The sequence below is a fragment of the Lolium perenne genome, chromosome 3 (genome assembly GCF_019359855.2).
Source record: "Lolium perenne isolate Kyuss_39 chromosome 3, Kyuss_2.0, whole genome shotgun sequence".
NCBI classification, from domain to species: Eukaryota; Viridiplantae; Streptophyta; class Magnoliopsida; order Poales; family Poaceae; genus Lolium; species Lolium perenne.
In genome coordinates this window covers 333,967,052-333,985,751 of record NC_067246.2, presented here as the reverse complement: position 1 = coordinate 333,985,751, position 18,700 = coordinate 333,967,052, and the positions used below count along the sequence as shown (strand labels likewise).

The 18,700-nt window shown below is 42.9% G+C and overlaps 1 protein-coding gene, 6 non-coding genes and 2 pseudogenes across 8 annotated transcripts in view; 8 read left to right on the top strand and 1 right to left on the bottom strand.

Annotated features, from left to right (window-relative positions):
- Positions 1 to 710, bottom strand: part of LOC127345876 (uncharacterized) — a 214,831-nt gene extending 214,121 nt beyond the window's left edge. Inside the window, exon 1 of one of the 2 annotated variants that reach the window (XM_071828714.1) lies at positions 43 to 710. The gene's annotated coding sequence lies outside the window, so the exon portion shown is untranslated. The remainder of the gene's footprint in view (positions 1 to 42) is intronic. The other variant, XM_071828715.1, reaches the window with a different exon arrangement.
- Positions 711 to 11,110: 10,400 nt separating this feature from the next.
- Positions 11,111 to 11,208, top strand: LOC127346251 (small nucleolar RNA R30/Z108). Its single transcript, XR_007879422.1, has one exon. It is a non-coding gene; the product is annotated as a small nucleolar RNA R30/Z108 (small nucleolar RNA).
- Positions 11,209 to 11,358: 150 nt separating this feature from the next.
- LOC127346294 (small nucleolar RNA snoR31/Z110/Z27) lies at positions 11,359 to 11,451 on the top strand (annotated as a pseudogene).
- A 460-nt stretch (positions 11,452 to 11,911) lies between these two features.
- On the top strand, positions 11,912 to 12,044 carry LOC127346327 (small nucleolar RNA snoR2/U65). Its single transcript, XR_007879494.1, has one exon. It is a non-coding gene; the product is annotated as a small nucleolar RNA snoR2/U65 (small nucleolar RNA).
- A 15-nt stretch (positions 12,045 to 12,059) lies between these two features.
- LOC127346396 (small nucleolar RNA SNORD14) lies at positions 12,060 to 12,167 on the top strand (annotated as a pseudogene).
- Positions 12,168 to 12,243: 76 nt separating this feature from the next.
- On the top strand, positions 12,244 to 12,363 carry LOC127346405 (small nucleolar RNA SNORD14). Its single transcript, XR_007879567.1, has one exon. It is a non-coding gene; the product is annotated as a small nucleolar RNA SNORD14 (small nucleolar RNA).
- A 67-nt stretch (positions 12,364 to 12,430) lies between these two features.
- On the top strand, positions 12,431 to 12,550 carry LOC127346407 (small nucleolar RNA SNORD14). Its single transcript, XR_007879568.1, has one exon. It is a non-coding gene; the product is annotated as a small nucleolar RNA SNORD14 (small nucleolar RNA).
- Positions 12,551 to 13,066: 516 nt separating this feature from the next.
- LOC127346252 (small nucleolar RNA SNORD96 family) lies at positions 13,067 to 13,162 on the top strand. The gene has a single exon (XR_007879423.1). It is a non-coding gene; the product is annotated as a small nucleolar RNA SNORD96 family (small nucleolar RNA).
- A 64-nt stretch (positions 13,163 to 13,226) lies between these two features.
- LOC127346258 (small nucleolar RNA SNORD96 family) lies at positions 13,227 to 13,318 on the top strand. The gene has a single exon (XR_007879428.1). It is a non-coding gene; the product is annotated as a small nucleolar RNA SNORD96 family (small nucleolar RNA).
- The last annotated feature ends 5,382 nt before the right edge of the window (positions 13,319 to 18,700 follow it).

Below are 18,700 nucleotides of genomic sequence, written 5' to 3'. Positions count from 1 at the left end.
AACTCTGGGCAGCGCCCTGCAAATTCGGAAGAGATGTCTCACCGGCTACTTCACAGCGCCAGGCAAGGAGAGTGCCCCCTCGCCTGCATCCAACAGCGCCACAAAGGGAGCACGCGGTCTGGTCTGCAGCCTCATCCACAGGTGGTGCAAGGGAACGTTTGTGCGATGCACAGATGGGGCGGAGGCAGGTAGGGTGGTGGCGGACAGATCCGGTGAAGGACATGAAGCGGAGGAAAGTCACGTGTTATCTAGCCTCGCCATCAGCACGTACTGGTTGCCGGCATGCAGCAGCCGCACCCAACACCCTCGCCTTCAGAAAAAACTTCTGTGTCTATTAACATACTGATCTGAAGCACACAATGGCAACATAATCTCATTTGTAAACAGATCATGCATGGAATTAAAAGTATGGTAACAAATCAGATTTCTTGCATCAACTATATAATTACATATGCTTAGAATGAATTGGTTGCCTCATGTTAAATCCCTAGTAGCTCTACAATGCTATCACAAAATATGCATTGACAACATACAGCGCTCAATTTTCTGTGGAGCTTAAGCATCAGTTAATTTTCAGTGCAAATTTGCACAAAGTACGTGCACTATAGATATATGTACAAAAGGTTCACATAAAACTGATCTGCAACCAACGTGATTCACATAGATTTTTTAACAGATTTGCAATTCTACTGCAATCAAAAAAAAATCACGATTTGAGTGCACAACATAGCAGCAGATTGAGAAATTTGTCTCGGCTGTGGGGAAAAAATTCGACCTTTCCGTGGCCACGGTGGACCTTGGGGCGAGCAAGGCCGCGTCCATGGCATCACTGACGTCAGGCGCCTCCGCGCCGCATCGCCGGGGCTGTGCAAGCAGCGAAGACGTGCTGGCGTGACGGCGCATGGGGTCGAGGTCGGGAGCCGCGCCGGAGAAAAGGCAGCCGGTCCCTCGTCCGTGCGCACGACGCAGTCCGGCTAGCTCGACGGAGCGCCGCGCATCACTGCACGCGCGCGCCGGCGAGCAAGCCGGCCGCGCCGCCATGGCTCCGGGCGTCGTGGATGGGCGCCGCCGCCTGAGCGGACACGTCTGGGAGGGGAGAGGGGCGATAGGTTTTGGTTCGCTGCGTTATGTCCAGTCCACGATCTTCATCCGACGGCGCTGAGTGCACGGGCCGCTGAAATGGCCGTCCGGCAGGAACTTTGGAGAGGAATTACGGCCCATGTAACCTTTTAACGAAATTACTGGAGTGATGCTAATAATCCCTCCAAATAATTCACTGACATGAAACGCTGCTAGACTAGGTGGTCTGCTCGCTTGAGGCCTTGTTTGGTACTAGAGTTTTAGTGGGGATTAGTGGGGATAATCCGCTTCAAATTTTAAATCCCCACTTATCCCCAATGCATGTTTGGTGCTAGAGTATGAGAGAGTTTAATCCCCACTTATCCCCACTTTTCTCCAAATTTTTAGTGTAATTTTTTCAATCCCCAATACTCTACCTCTATCTAGTGGATTGGGGATGAGGTTTTGTGGGGATTGGGTGACAGCAGTGATTCACCCAATACTCTAGAGTATTATCCCCACCAATCCCCGCTGAAACACTAGTACCAAACAAGGCCTGATAGGGGATGATCAAGGACCGAGTATGTAATCAAATTTATACTTTGCTTGGAAACTCCATACAAGTTGACTTCTTTTCTCTCTCTCGCCAGGTCACGCTGGCCAACGTCCAAGCTAAGCTTGATTGGCTTACTAGCTAGTACGAGTGGATGCAGATGAGCTGAACTTAACCCTATGCAAGTCAACGTCCATGGAGTAAGCCACCAAGCGCCGCGCCGAGATATAGTAGGGATAACTAAGTAAGCTAAGCTAACTTCTACGTCGGCGGCGCAAGTTGCTTTTGCTTTGGGTGCAACTCATGTCCTAAAAAGGAGGTCGAAGATTTGTCTAAAATTTGGATATATCTATAAACTAAGAAGTGTCTAGAAATAAACTTGTGACATCGTTTTATTGACTACATTTGATAATGTCGTGTGCAAAGTGTCCGCCACACCTTATTAGACAATGATCAACTAAAAGTTTAGGTGGGAACGTAACTAAATTCTAGTATTGTCATATTTGCCTTTAGCAAGTTTGCTATAATATGACGAGATTGGCATACTAACTAAGTAGCTAGCGCTTGCAGGTGATAAGTCTAAGCCTTGGAGCGACGACGTCGCTAAGCAAAAAAAAGGCCATCGTTATGTCTTGTTTTGGTGTGATGGATGATGGACAAGGATGGCTTGCATCACTCGCATCAAACTACGGATGGATGGAGCTAAAGTACCAGCTTGCTTGATTTGGCCGCCAGGCTGGTAATACCATGCATGGGCTGGCCATACATATGTGCATGCACTAGTGATCGATTGATGTTTGTGTAATTATGTAGTGTGTGTTTGTCCCTCAAAAAAAAATATAGCGCGTGTTTGTCCGCAGGATCCTAGCTAGCTAGCTGATCCAGATGAGTGAAAGTTTTGAGCTCTGTACCTACTTCTCTATTGTACTTTCCAAGAGCATGCACAAAATTTAGAATTGTCACAAGATTCAGCTGTCAAACGCAAGGTTCAGACCGCTCCATTCTAGATTCATACCCGAATCCTGAATGGCAAAGAATGCGATGAATGGCTTTGACCTGTCCCACGTGCGCCAGCGATGATCGACTGTTGATGCTCGCTAGTACCTAGGCCCCGCGACTGACACCAATGACAGATCGTCGCTAGTGTGTAGGCTCCATTTGTATTGGTCCCACTATGAAGCCGGGTGGCCGGGTGTTTGGATGGGGTCTGCATCAATCTTGGTTGTCGTCGATCTCATGTTGGGTCGTAGCTACTCCTAGCTCATTTGCATCCTCTAGTGATGGACGTTAATTAATTAGTTGATTCAGTAGATCACGTGGTTATAGCTGGCTAATTGAGCACACACACTCGCGTCCTTGGATATTGGTAGACCATGGCACTCACGGAATAAATGGAAACATGATGAGGTACATATTGATCCCGTGTTTTCAGTGAAAGCTAGACGGGAGAGTCTCTTCCTTCTTGATATTCCCTGGCAGCAGATTTTGTTGCCAGGTCATGGATGGCATCCTCCTGATCTGAATCACGTGAAGATTAATACAGATGGAGCCATTAATTTTGCTGATAGTAATGGTGGTGCATGTGGTGTTGCCAGATCGGCGAATTGTCTTGTTGGAGCATGGTGCAAGCCTCTACTTGGGATTACTGATCCTCTCATTGCAGCTTGCATGGCAGTGTGTGATGGCGTCCTCTTTGCCAAAAACCTAGCAACACCGCTGATTCATATTGATACATCTCTTTTCCTTGCACTTTGGTTTTAGTCCGCATAAAAGAGGGTTTCTCCTGAAATCACGTGACAGAGGGTCACAAACCTTCATCGCCATCCTAATACGTGTATATATAGAATGGTGGCGTGTAAAAAAAAGGCAATATGGAACACCGAAGTGCCCCTTACTTCAAAAACAAGACCACTCTACACGGAGATTCTAGACATTTAGTGTGAAACTACTACTTCGTCGCGTGATTCGAGACAAACAACCCAACTCTTGTAAAAATTGGCCTATCTTTGTGTTTTTCCAATTTCTTTGACTTATCATAACATAAATAGAAAAGTCACGTAGAATGACCACTTTTGATGAAAAACCAGGAGTACACGACATGGGCCCACTAAAGAAGGTTTCGCTGGAAATCATATGAGAGAGGGCTTGTTACCCTCCCATCTTGTATGTGGTCCTAATGTGGGTACATACTGGTGATGTGAAAAAGGAAAATCCAATACACACTTCTAAGGTGAAACTTGGTCCACAAAAAGGACTACTACGCAGAAAGATCTTGAACTTATTGTGCAAAAATATCCATTTCGAAGCCACTAACAAAAATCTTATTATCGAACTTTGCATTTTTTTTGGGGTTGGAGATGTTTCTTTGACCTATCCTAACACAATCAAGTAGACACGTCTTTTGCAGTTTTGACTGAAAGCTAGGGGATCACCCTATTTCATGGGGTCAAAACTCTTGCCCTCTTGCATGGGGACGTGATATTGATATTGAAGGTTTGCGTAAATAGAAAAATCAGTAGACAACTCTAAAGAGACACTTGCTTCACAAAAAGGACTATCCCACACAAAGTTCCAAACTTTATAGCGTAAAACCTCCACTTCGAGGCAACCCGCCCAAATCTTGTAAGAACTTGGCTTCTGTTAAGGGTTCTCATTTTTCTATGACATATTATAACACAAACAATGAGTAAAATCGTATGAAATCACCACTTTCAACGGAAAAACTAGGGCTAGTCATCGCATGGCCCACTTCTAGGGCTTCACCTTAATTTTTGCGAGAAATAATGGCCAGAACTATTTCCCTCTTCCGTGGGAGCTCATATAATAGGGAAAAGGCAATACATAACTGTAAAGTGGCACATGGTTCACAAACACGGCTATCCCGCACGAATATCCCACACTCATAATGTAGAACGCCCACTTCGAAGCCACCGACCCAACTTTTGTAAGAATGACCTCGTTTGGAGTCTTCATGGTTCTTATATCCCATTATAACACAAACAAAGAAGACAGTCACATGGAATCAATACTCTTCATGGAAAAAGGGGCTAGAATTTGTGGGGCCAGCAAAACAGAGGAACACATGAAAATCGCGCCAAAAACCATCGAGAACTCGTCTTCTATGGTATGTGGTTCTGATATGAGCATATGTGGGTGTTTTAAAGCGAGGAAGACAAAGCACAACATTGAAGTAGCACCTAGGGATGGCACCCGCAGGGTATGGGTACGGGTAGAGCCATCCCATACCCGTACCCGTCACTTTCATTCTTACCCATCAGCCGTACCCATGCCCGTCAACGGGTACAAGTTTTTCCCATACCCGTCACCCGGCAGGGTAAATGGGTATCCGCGAGTAAAAATACCCGCGCTTACAACACATCAGATTGATCTAAAAAATATGACAAGAGGTGAAGCGCTCATAAATAGGGGTCTAATCTTCACTAACCTACCAGCGATTGTGAGACCGAAAAGCGTGGGGTTCAGCCTAGCAACACGAAGGCATGATTAGGGGGAAATTGAGTAGTTTAGAATATTACGACGGCCCACTTGTCAAATTAAATGGGTACATGGGTATGCGGGTATGGGTTCTACGATCCCATACCCGTACCCACTCTACCCGATGGGTATGATATTTTTTCCATTTACAAACCCATGGGTAATATTTTGTCCCATACCCGTACTCCTATTGGGTTTTTACCCGGCGGGTATGCGGGTCATGGGTACCCATTGCCATCCCTAGTAGCACCTTATTCACAATCGGGACTATTCCGCAGACAAGGTCTCGAATAATAGTGCATAACCCAACTTCGAGGCTACCGGCCCTACTATTGTAAGAACTTGAAATGCTTTTTGGTATGTCGTGTTCCTGTGACCTATTCTAATAATGCAAAGAGGAAATTGACATGGAAACACCGGTTCCAACGAAAAGCCATTGGGTAGATGTCATGGAATAGGGTTTATCGTGAAATTGTGAGAGCAACGATCGAACACCTAGTCCTCTTGCATGGTGTCCTAATTAATAGGGGTGTAGTCGTGTAGATGGGGTCCTAACATACACGGCAATTAATAATTAATACATGGTTCCCGTCCGCCGTTGCCCGACGCCGATCATAGCACCAACAAATGAAATATGGAGAGGAATCGCAGCAATCATTCGTTGCCACATCAAGCAACCAATCAGAAGAGCGAGCCTCTGTTTCACTCCACAAACCCCAACCTCATATTCGAAGTTTGGACTTTTAACTGAAGCGTATCATTTTCGACGACTTCACGAAATATGTGTCGCATGTCGACCGAAAAAACTTGGAATCTTTATGTAGACAAGCATCTATAAGTTAGAACATATGTATAAACCTTAAAAGCTTATGGATGCAAGCTTATTCTCTTAAAAGCTACTACAATAGTTGTAGATAAAACTAGAACGGCGGGTGGATCTTGGCATGCGGATCCCTTCTCCTTGTACGATCGATCTTGGCATGTCCTCTTTTCTTTTTCAAGCCAAGACTAGCTATACAGTAGCTTCTTCTAGTATGTACGTAGGATAGTGTAGTTAGCCCTTGTGCCCTGCGCGAGTAGACCACCATGCTCGCTCGAGGTTTTGGAGGCCCCAAGGTGGCAGCCGGCTCGTCCGTGTACCACTGCAGGGTTTGATGTGCAAGAAAACGAAATCAATGTCTCCTCCGTGATTAAAGGAAGTCAATTAAGGAAAAAATCAATTAAACCAATGCAAATCTGTCATCTAGATGTGCCCGCGCGCCGCGACCTCCTCAATTCCTTCTCCCGAAAACTCAGCGGCGGCATGGCGAGTCATCGATCCGATGGCTGCGTGCTCACCTCGTGTTCCTCACGCGGATCGTGCCCCCATCTATCGTCTCTCCGCGTTCCCCGCTCTCATCCCCTTCTCGCATCTGCCTGGGCTCCCCCTCTATAAATTCCCTGAGTTGTTGTGCTCTTCATCCTCAATCCATTGTCTTCTCCTCCTTTTCTCCACAAACTCGTCTACCTCAACCACAATTCTATCATCTCATCAATTCATAAATTCCATCTAGTAACCTGTGCAGGGTGCCATCCAGACATACCGGCTTGGGTTGGGCATAGTAGCTGCACGGCCATGCCGGCGGACATGACATCATGCTATGTGCCAGACATGGTGGCGAGGTCACACTGATGCTCGTCTCCGGCGGCCGCACCCTGCATCTCCATCGCCATTATAACTCAGTTTTTTTTTATTTAAGTAGCTAGCACAATTATGTTTGTGTAATAAACTATCTACTTGTGGTGAGAGATTTGTGCTGGCTGCAGGAGGTGTAATCGGAGGAGATGCATGCATGTGCCTGTACCACCATTTTTCCAACCAACATGCAGGTTTGAGTCTTTGCTTCTTATTATTCTTCCCAAATCCCGACATCCATCCTCCAAAAAGTTTCTATGAACAATCTAGTGTCTTGGAGATCTCGGTTCTCTGATCTATCTTTGTAGTATGTCTCTTTCTCCATTGGTATTCTTAATTTTTTTTCCATCTTACTTGATTGGATTTTGAGGTTTCAGCAACCTAGAATATGAGATTGCATTGATATCCTAAATATAGCGTCATGAGGCATCAGTAAACAAATAAGAATAAGAGCAAAAATGCATAACTAGCAGCAAGCTGAAAATTGATATCTGAATTTTCCTAGTCTTAAACCTGTGTTGTCTCTCTCTCTGTGTAGATGTGAAGTTAGTACATGTTTATTTGTGCACTTGTGATTTACGGTTACAATCTGTGTCTCCATCAATTTTAAAAACATATGTATAAAGTCATGCCATTCACTAGTTCTGTTCATTTTAACATCTACAACCTCCGCGAGATGTACAATAGCTAGATGAATTTTTATCTCTGAACTTTGTGTCGGCGATGAGAAAAACAACGCCAATGCAAAAAAGGTTCAGTAAACATATGTATAAAGTTATGCCATGCACTAGTTATGTTCAATTTTAACACCTGTAACCTCCCCGAGATGTACAGTGTTCAGAAAAACAGCTGCAAAAAAGTTCAAAAAATATATTTACAAAGTCATGTCATGCACTCGTCCCCGCGCAGAGGTGTTGCTGCTCTCCAACCGAGTCACTCGTCCCCGTGGGTGAGTCAGGGGCGAACCCCTAACCCCTCCCCTTCAGCCCGAGCCCCCTCCACCCCTCCTCCGTCACCGGCGGCGGGAGCCGCCGAGCAAAGCCCACGCGGTGCCGCCGGCGGCGGGCATCTCCACCTCGTGGCTCTCTATTGGGAAACGCGGATGGACCTGATGATGGCGGCGGGAGCTGTTCGGCGACGACAACAGCGCTCAGGAAGATGGCGACGACGCTGGGATGGCGACGACGGTGTTGGGCGGCTGGAGTTGGCGCCGTGGCGGTGCGGGTCCCGTCGGCCCAGATGTGGGCCCTTTGGGCTCTATCTAGGGCGGGCGGGCCCTGGCCGTTCTGACTACCTGCGCCTGGGTGCGGCCACCCACCTCCTCCTTGCCCATTGTCCTCGGCTCCGAGCGTAGGGGTGCTGCTGCTCTGGCCGGGTTGAGCTGAGCCCAACGCCATCTTGGCGTGGCGGCTCGTGGCGTCCGTGCGGTGCCAGCGGCGAGGTGGGCGGTGGTGGGTGGCCGGCGATGCTTCTCTGAGGTGGATGCGCGCAACCCTGCTAGCGAGCGCTCCCATGGCGGCACCTGTGCTGCTTGCGGCTTGGTGGTGCCCCTCTCGGGCGGCTTGCCCCCTTTGTGGGCATGGCTGCCCCCGATCTGGTGCGCTGGACGTGCCGCCGGCGGGTTGCCCTAGCAATGCGACTTTCATCGGTATGGGTTGTTTGGCGGAGGAGCTCACACTGTAGCGTCTATGATGTTATGTCTGAAACTTTGTCTGAAACGTAACGTAAAAACTCCTTTTGTATCACTGAATCGAAACGTAAAGCTTATGCGATATCGGTAAACAAATAAAATTGCATAACGAGCAGCAAGCTGAAAATTGATATCTGAACTTTCTAACTCTGAAACCTGTGTTGACTATCTCTGTCTAAATGTGAAGTAGTTAGTACTGTGGTTCACGATTACAATCTGTGTCTCCATCAATTTCAAAACACATGTATAAAGTCATTTAATGGACTAGTTCTGTTCATTTTAACACTTGCAAACTTTGTAACCATCGCGAGATTTACAACAACTAGCTGAATTTTTATCTCTGAACTTTGTCTCGCGGCTGAGAAAATGACGCCGATGCAAAAATGTTAGCCCTGTGGTTCGCGACCTGTCTTCTGCGTTCTGATCGAACGGAGCCCTCGCAACGCACCAGTGTTGTGGTTCCGATTCGATCACCTCAGTCGCCGCCTTCCGCCGCCAACTTCTCTCCCTCATGGCCCCAACCCCGGCACGTCCTCCTATCCGCCGGAACCTCCTCCCATCCGCCCCCAGTTCCTCCCCCGCACTCGCCCCCTCATCAGGTCGACCGTCGCCCCCCAAGACTCGCCGTAGGAGAGGCGGCGCCGGCCAGGAGGCATGAAGTCGCGTCCGGCGGCGGCGACGCGAGCCACGGAGGGCCTTCTTTCCGCGGCACGCTGCGAGGAGCACCTCCTCGGAATTGGGGACGACGGTGTACGGTGCTCTTCATCTGGTCAGCAGCTGCTCACGGGCCCGCCACCGCTGATTTTCCTATGGCTGGCGTCTCCGTGGCGGCGCCCGGCGACAAGTATGCTGTGGAGACGAATGGGTCTGATGGCTGGGTGGGATCGTCCACGACGTGCAGGACGGTGCCACGGTGGTCGAGCTGCTCGCCCGCAAGAGCCACCGTGGCTACCTCTTCAACGCCGCCGACATCAGCATCGGAAGGTACTGAATTTAGGCGCGCTCTAATGAATTGCTACCGGATGGAGACAATGCTTTTCTTTTTTAATTTGTTGGTCAAGGTTTTAGTTATAATACTGCTTAATACTGCTACGCAATTATATGGCTCGGGGCTTCTATGGTTAGTGCAAGTTTGATAATTAGTTTGTTTACCACCTTGGTAACTACTCTCAAAATTATGTAATCGTTGCAGAGCACACATTTTCTCATTTCTTGTGTTTGCAACACATGAATGGATCTATTTAACAAATGCATAATTATACGCACAATTGGTTCTGATGAATAATCCCTGAGTAAAATAAGATAGCTGACCCCAAGTTTTATGATACCAAATTTAGGAGTGGTCGAATGGATTGCTGCCCGATGTATGCGCTGCTTGGTTTTGCTCTGTTCGTCAGCACTAGGTGTATTCAATTTAATTAACTTTTTAATTTTGATGCACAGCTCTGTTTAGCAGCAACCACTTATTTTTATTTCTTTTAAACTATTGCACTTTGAGTCTTGTCATCAGCTAGGCAAGAAAGGTTGGTACTATTGGTTCATCTTTAGCATTTTTTTTTTTAACGAGGAGCATCTTCTTGAATTCTATGTGCAATAGAAAGAGGTACGGTGAAGAAAACACTGGCCTGGTAATGTTGTAGCTTTTATCTCAGGAGTTGAGATTACTTAATGGACTAGTGCTTTTCACATGCACGTTGAATTGTCAACATGTCCTGAATGCTGCTAGAACCCCTTTCTATTGTATGACAGCATGGACACTTGTTTTTGTAGTACTGATGTTCTTGTAATATTTCGATCATTTTAATGAGTGCTCATTTCTCTTTTGCAGTACAGATCATTTGAACGATCATTGTTTTGAAATATATGCCAGCATAGTTTGCAAGGCTAGGATGCATATCAGCTAGCACACTCGTGAATTAAAGAAGCTACCTTTTCTAGTTATCTGAACCAGTTTCTTTACACTTATTAACCTTTTTGCACATGGATGTGTGTACATTAAACAGACCATGTAACAATATGTAAAGTTGCTAAATACGATCTTCATTTTAAAATTTAAATTGGTGTTATGTAGGATCAGTTTTCACTCTGAACTTTCTTTGACTATTTTGTGCTCATAATACTAAGATTGTGGTTGCAAACATGCAATTTTGTAGGTACACAATTCGGAAGTACAAGGATGATTGGCTAGAACAAGATAGTCACCTACACTCCACAATCTCTAAAATTAATTTTGAGCTAGATGCAACGTTCATTGTATAGGTTGGGCTATTTCGCTTGCTCGCGTTTTTTATTAGATGGAGACTTTGTTTTGTCATCTTCCAGTCCAAAAAGACTAGTACATCTCATAATGTTAGTTGGGTGATTTGTTGCCTGGGACATTGAGTGGGGTGAGCTATTGTTGCTTCCCGACACGTGGCGACCATGCACATCGGCGATCTTCTTGGCTCCAATGCCATGCCACACGCCTTGATGTTCGGGCCTTTCCGCTGCCAGAACCAAGGGCAGAGAGGCATCCCTACCCTGACCTAGCTGCTGGACGACCTGAGCTAGGGTAAGTAGTATTACTGATTCCATCTTTTATTGGATTCCAGTTTTTGAATTATGAACAAAAAACTTGTTTAACTTCAAAGTTGTCATAGGCTATTGCGTTGAAGACAAACAAGGCCCCTTTTATAGAAGTATTGAGGACATCGCTGGCAGAATCGAACCAAATAACTTATTGCAACCACTGAGTAACTATGGGTCCTTTTGCAATCCGGCTTACTGTTCTTTTCCCTTTTCTTGCCTTTTCCTTTTTTATATCTGTTCACATCCATGTAGGATGTTTACCCATCTTTGCATCTGCAAAAAATATATCTCATTAATTTTATTTCATGGTTTTTTGCTAGTATCAAGTGATGAAAACTTGAAACAATCTTATGACACCTTCTAACAGTGTTCTTATCCTGTGAATGAAATGTCATTTTTTCCGATGATTCTAGACATGTCTACATTGTGGTCATTGTATGCATTTGTTGATCCGTTAATAAATTTCAGCTTTAATGCTATCTATGGGATTAGGATTCTTCTTTTCATTTGATGGATGGTCTTTTTATACCATAGAGTTATATAAAACTGAGTTGAGCCAATTAATAGTTGCACGTTGGAATTACAGTCAGATTTTAAGTGAAGATAATTTATGCGGCTTTCTGAGGTTAGTGTGAGACACCATTTTACATAATCTACTGCTTTTTCTTATACGCGTTCTTTTTCTTGGCCAAAAAGTTGCTTTTGTCACCTGCAAATGTTCTTCCTTTGACCACAACCTTGTGGCTTTGCCTGGGTTGCAATATCATTTCATTTGTTTAATTTGGTGTGTGCCACTTTTGCATCTTTCTTTGAGGAACTCTCCATGACTTTGCTTGCTTTTTATTGGTACTCTGTACATCATTCTAAGGTTGGCCTAATAGTCGTTTTTTGGTAGCTACAAGCATTGCCATAGGTTCTATGATTGGGCCTAGATATTAGTTTTCACATATTGATTGGAACCTTGAACCACACATGGTCCATAGAGCCAATTATTGATTAAACTCCCTCTTCTCATGCATAAATTTAAGGCTTGTTTCTCAAAACATCCGCAGTTGCAGCCTAAGAGCTTTCGCCTTGCCAGGCTTGAGTACTAATGCTGCTAATTCTTTCCTTGGATGTCTGAATCTTTTATTTTCCCTTGTTCATATTGTCTGTTTTAAATCAAATTTCACTCTTCGTAGTATTTTCAATCGGCTCTTGCATTGCAAATGATGATGAAATCGACGCTTGTTTCTCGAAACACTGTAGTTGCCGTGTAAGATCTTACGCCCTGCCTGGCCTGAGAGCTAATGCAAGTAGATCCTTCCTTGGATGTCTGATGCAATTCTAGTAAAAAATATTTGTCTCTTTTTCTGTTTGGCTTTATTTACTTTAGTTGATGGTAATGTATGCCCAGTGATGATAAAATTGTGGCTTCTTTCTCAAAACATTTACAGTTGCCACCTCTGAGCTTTCGCTTAGCCATGATTGAGAGCTAATGATGTTAGATCCTTCCTTTTTGTCTGAAGGCATTTGAGCTTACTGATCATTTTGTGCTCCATTATTTATGCAAACTAGTTTTCTCATCTTCCATTCTTTTCGGTTTTCACCTTGTTTATGTTTCTCATCTTTTTATTTATTGTGGATAGTAACTTGGTTGGACAATGATGAAAAACACTAACAACACACACCATCTTTCGGGACTGATTGGTGCACTCAATGTGGCATTCTGATATAACTTTAGAAAATGAATTTCCTTGTTTCTCTCGTTCAAATTGCAATGCCAATTTTTTAATTTCGTTCATGCTTAGCCATTGAGGAAAAACTAACTAATCATACCATGTTTTTGGACTAATCGGTCGCTATGTGGCCATGCTGTAATTCTGCAATTCTTAGGCCAAATTGAACAACTTTTGTTGATCCGCAAGTTGCATGCCATTGATCATTTGACTATATTCTTGATTACTCATTTATTTTGTGTTCTCCCATTTCTTTGTTTTTGGCCTTGATCTTCCTAATGCATTTACTTGTGGATAGTCTTTTGTCTGGAAAATGATGAAAAACATGGACGCACCACACCATCTTTCGGGACTGATTGGTGCATTATGTGTGCCATGCTGTCAAATCTGCAATTCTGATGTCCAAAACAGAAATTTGTGTATGTATTTCAGAGGTGTTCTTGAATGTTCAAATTCCATTTCAGTACTTGTCTGGTGATGAAAAACATTCTAATCATACTATACTTCGGGACTGATGTGTCGCTATGTGGCTATGACATTATTCTGCAATTGTGAGGGCAAATTGAACATTTTTTTTGTTTTCTTTGATGCATATCATTATTTTGTGGCATCAACTTCTGAAGCTTTGGGGAAGGGTGGTGCTGCGCAAGTGGCTAAACATCGACGCTGGTCTGGCGACTCTGACTTCAACACCGCCAACGATGGCCAACAGCAAGGTCCGCTTTACTTGCCATATTGCTCTTCCCACCATCCCCTGTCGTTTCAGCACATGGTCTGCTCTGGTTTGGATTTGGTTTTTGTGTGGGGATTTGAGAACATGTCGCTGCAAGACTGCTATGATTCTTCTATGTAGATACGACGCTAGTCCTTAGATCGACGATGTAATTAAATCATGGAGTCTCCAATGCGCAGTTGATCCTCTAGGAGCAAAGCACAACCATTCTACCCGAGTTATTCTCTCTGAAAGAAATGTTAATGTTCTGTAGCATATGTCATATGTGTGTCTGATCTCCTGATGCATAGCAATCAAGGGATGCAAAAGTATGATATATAGAGGCAATACAACGTTGTGTTTGATTTGAAACGCGAGCTCATTTTTATCAACATGTTGTTTTTGGTTTTTGACTACAGATAGAATCTTTACCTGGGTACGTAGATATATGTGTACACTTCAATGAACCTTTTTTAAAACCTTTCATATTTCGTACTTGGTCTTGTTTTTGCCTTCCATATATTGCCGCAAGCGGCTTCTTCAAACCATAATGGAGTGGTAAAAACATAGATCCATCCCTTAAGCTATGACATATGATATGCCGCTTACAGTCGTACAACAATATTAAGACTACTATAATTTCTTCCATGTTAAACACATCATACTAAAATAAATGCTTAGAAATTGGAATGAAAACATAGGGCCATCTCCAGCTCGTCCATGAGTTCAAGTTTTTCTTATGTTATCATTACGTGAGGGCATGAATTTATGAAATGGCAAATATCCGACTCTCTTTTTAATCAATTTTGGGTCATGTTTAATTACTAAGATTCTGAAAAGGCATAAATAAGAAAATGCACTATTCTTTCTCGAGATCCATAAGGTGGGTAGTTAATTTCTTCCGTGTTGAACACATCACACTAAAACAGATGAGTGAAGGAGCATCTTATCTCCCATCCCGTCCGTGAATTCAAGTTTTTCTTATCTTATCATTACTTGAGGGCATGTATTTTTGAAATGGCAAATATTTGACTCTCTTTTTTAATCTAATCACAAAGATTCTAAAAAGACATCAATAAGAAAATGCACTATGCTTTATCTAGGTCCACAAGGTGGGTAGTTGATTGCGGGGAGCATACTACTTGTTCCTTTTTTATTTCAAGAAGTTGCTAATTTGCTTGTATGAACCCTATGTAGTGTACTCAGTTAATGCTTAGTGAACATGTATCTCTCTCAATCAGATGTACATGAATGATTTTCATTTTTGAACTCTCATATTTTCTTGTATATTGTAAGAGTAATTCATTCTACTTTGTGATATTATTTTATCCAAAACATATAATATCTGATTTCTTTGATGAAACTAGGGATTTTCAACTCAAGTTGGCCATGGTGCTGCCTTTTCCACCATAGCTGGAGTTGTTTCCTCCACTCCAGGCATTCTTGATCAGGAGAATTTTGATCTCACTGATATCACATAAGGTACTTATTTACACAATTTATTTTGTTACTACTCCAAAAAGTACGTAGAAGGGTTAATTTCACATATGCTAGCATGGATTTAGTATAGACTGCACATATATTGAACTTTTATATTTTATTTCCTATATGGAAAAATATTGCAAGTACCATGCTCCGGTGGCCCTTGACTTTGACGCCTCTACACTTGGTTGCTCGCTGGAGTCCTCATGTCAGAGATGCCGCCATAAGGTTCTGCCATTGATGCCAGAGACCCTCCCGCCCCTACCAATAAGAGGCTATCTCTCCTCTCCTCCATACTCCCCTCTTTAGTTTCTCTGCATTGTAATATGTTTAGATGTTTGCAACTGCTAGTGTTACCTTAATTTACAGAGTACTCAACTGTGTAGAATACTGCTTCATCTTTCCTTTTTCCGAGTAGAACATAAAAGTCTGGTAAAAGGTGCATAAAGAAATACTTAGATACATTCCTGATGATTTGTGATGTCAAAATGTGATGTCTGTTTATTGTTTGGAAGCATGATCTTTGAATTTTGATATTATTCATGTGTCAATCTTGTTTCCTCTCGTACTAGCTATATTAATCATGTTTTATTTCATAGTTATTATGCATTTAATTCCATTGGTTTTTCACTATTGATTTACATGAGGTATGGATCTTTTTATGTTGAATCCCTTTTGTGGAAGGACAAGGTTAAAGGGGAGTGGAGTGTAGCAGGTTCTATTATATTAACTTAGTACAAGGTCGATGTATTCTTGACTCATCCTTGTAACGGAAAAATAGTGTTATGTTGATATGTCATCGCACCTAGTTACTTAGTTCATTAATTCTTTCCTTGGCCAAGATAGTCTTTTTTACTTTTAGGATTTGTTTGTGGTAATTGCAGGTGCGATTCTTAGCGAGAAAAAAAAGATGGAAATTGCTACTGATGGGGGAATTCGTTTGTTGTGAAATGATCATCTTGTTTGGCCTAGAGCATATGTGTAGATTGAAGATCATGTTTTCTATGTACTGAGCTAGACATAGATTGTGGTCTTGGATCTGGGTGCATTTGACACTTTGACTAGTTAGATCGAACTAGCTAGATAGAAGCTTTGCACTATTTTATTTCATCTTCACCTGGGAATCTACCCAAATTAAACTAGCTAGTGCTCATCATCTCATGATGTATGTATCTACTTATGTACTTTGAGTAGCTAGTGTTTTTTCATGTATACATACATATGTGGTACATTGCACGGATACGGCATCAAACTGTTGTACCTATATTGGATACTGCTGGATACAAGGATATGTATCGGATACCCGTGGATACATATCCCATACATAGCAGCTGCTTTTCCATCTTTAAAAAAATAAACTAAATAATTACTTCAGAGCTAGGTGAAGAACCGACTAAGAGAGAGGTGGAATTATCATTGTTTTAGGCAAACAACCTCTAGGCACTCCTATATAGTAGTTCTTCTCGTAAAAATCAGTAATTTGTATATATTTTTATTAATGTTTATAGTTATACAAACGTATCCCCATATCTGTGTTTTTGGAAAATCCGTATCGCGGTATCCGTATCCATATCTGTATCTCTGCATTCGGGCAACCTAGTATGTGAACCAGGGTGATCTTTCTCAACTTAATGTTGTTGCCATTGCTTGTTGTGTGCCAATTAATAAAGTAGGGACCCACGTGTGGTTTATGCATTAACTCCTTTCTACATTTGGCACAAGGAAGTGCCATGCAATGAACCTTTACAGACAAACAATGGTACTACCAGCCATCCAAGATTAGAAAGATCATTGCTGGGCTATTGCTTGGAGGTCGATGACTCCTTTCCCCTCCCTATTGCAAACTCGTCACAGCGGCGACACATTGACATGTTGTCCCATCATCCATCTCAGGTAAGACAATTTGTTTCTGAAATCAATGGCCTCCTGAGTCACAATCCATATACATGATTCCTTCTCGGTGAATTGAGATGGTGTACAACATGCATGGCCAAGTTTAGACTCTAGAGATGAGGTCTCCTTTCATAAACTTGTTTGTTGCCTTTCTTTTTTGCATATCCCTTTTGCTCTTATTTACTGTCCATTTTGGCTGCTACAAACCATGTAGTTAATTAGGATGGTAATGAGATAGTCCATTAGTGTAGTTAACAATGATGATGTTGCTGATATGTAACTCATGCTAGTTCTTTCTGGTTGATCTTTGCTTGGTTCTGGCCTAGCATTTCTCTTCTTGTGTGTTCCAGTCTTCCAAAGGCACATGTCAATATTTGGTTGGATGAGTATAGTAGATTAGTTTTAGTCTGGGGTGTTGTGTCTAGAATGCATCATATATTAATGTGAATCTAGGCGGTGGAATGTCCATGTTACAACGTTCCATTTTTTGGTAGTACTCAACTTCCTTGCGTTGTTATCATTGAGATTGGGGAGATGCCATTCTTCCACCACAAGGCAATTTGCTTCCCAATTTAGTGGGCCACTCTTATTTTGTGATGATAAGAAGCAAGATGTTTGTAGCTTCGCTTGCACTTGTATGTCATTAATTATAGTTACTCATCAACAAAGTGTGTCTGAAGAAAAGAAAGAGCATTGACAAGCTACTTTATCTCAACATATATCGTCCTTCTACCGGAGGTTGATCTTTACTGGTTCTCCATTTGTTTCTTAATTTTCCTTATCATCTTGCAGTACCCTCTTCTTTCCAAGAGTACCATCCTGGGAAGGATGATTAAGTATTTGTTTTCTTTGATGTGTCTACTTGAAGGTGAACTCGCGAGTCTATTGCTCTATATGAAAATTGGGTTTATGCACTATGTTCGCCTCCATTTCAAAGGAATTATTGTTGTGCTTTTAAAATACCTCGACATATGTGAATGCTTATCATGGCACCATCAGTTAAGTTTTGCAGCAAGAACTGAAGATACATTTCCACTTGTTTTTCATGAACACATGCATGATAGTACACAGGATGTTCGCCAATTGAATACAAACATCTGAACATTACCACTTGTAAATATGTTTGATACATCTGTTGTGGTTGTTTGGAGTTATGTGGATCAAACCGTAGATGATGTGGCAAGAATGCATATTAAAGAATTTTTATGGCTGGCTTCGGTAGAACTTAGCTGCAGAACACTCTGCAAGGGTGTTCTCTCCCTTTTCATTGCCTCTTATGTTTTATGTTTTGGAATTAAATTTTGCTGTTGATTCAGTGATTTGTTAAAATTTTGCTATCATAAGTCTGCTCTGCTTGGTGGAGCAGGTCCTCTTCTTCAAAGAACTCCAGCCGCGTTACATTCATCTTCTGGTATGTGACAATCTTCAAGGAGGAACGGTGCACGCGGCTTGAGATGAGGCGGAAGGAACATGTGTTGACTGCTGTCATTGTGGCCTCCCCTCACCCTCACGCTCTATGGGTCTGCAAGGAGAGCTGCTACTGATGACGACGACAAGGAGTTTCTGTCCTGGCTTTTTGTGTTGTTTCAAAATGCTTCCAAGATTGATGATAGGTACCATCGCAATGGCGCACTAGGAATTACTGTAATCCTTTAAATTAGTGCAATACCGTTATAACTATTGTTTCTTTTGTGATCTGAGCTGGATCCTATGTTTGAAATGCCATATTTGATCTTGATGATTTTGTTGTGTGATCTGGTCTAGAAAATAGCATATTGCATGCCGAAATTTTCTGAATCTGAAGAGTGTTTGACCAGGAAAAATTGAAACAAAGCAAATCGATCATACATTGATG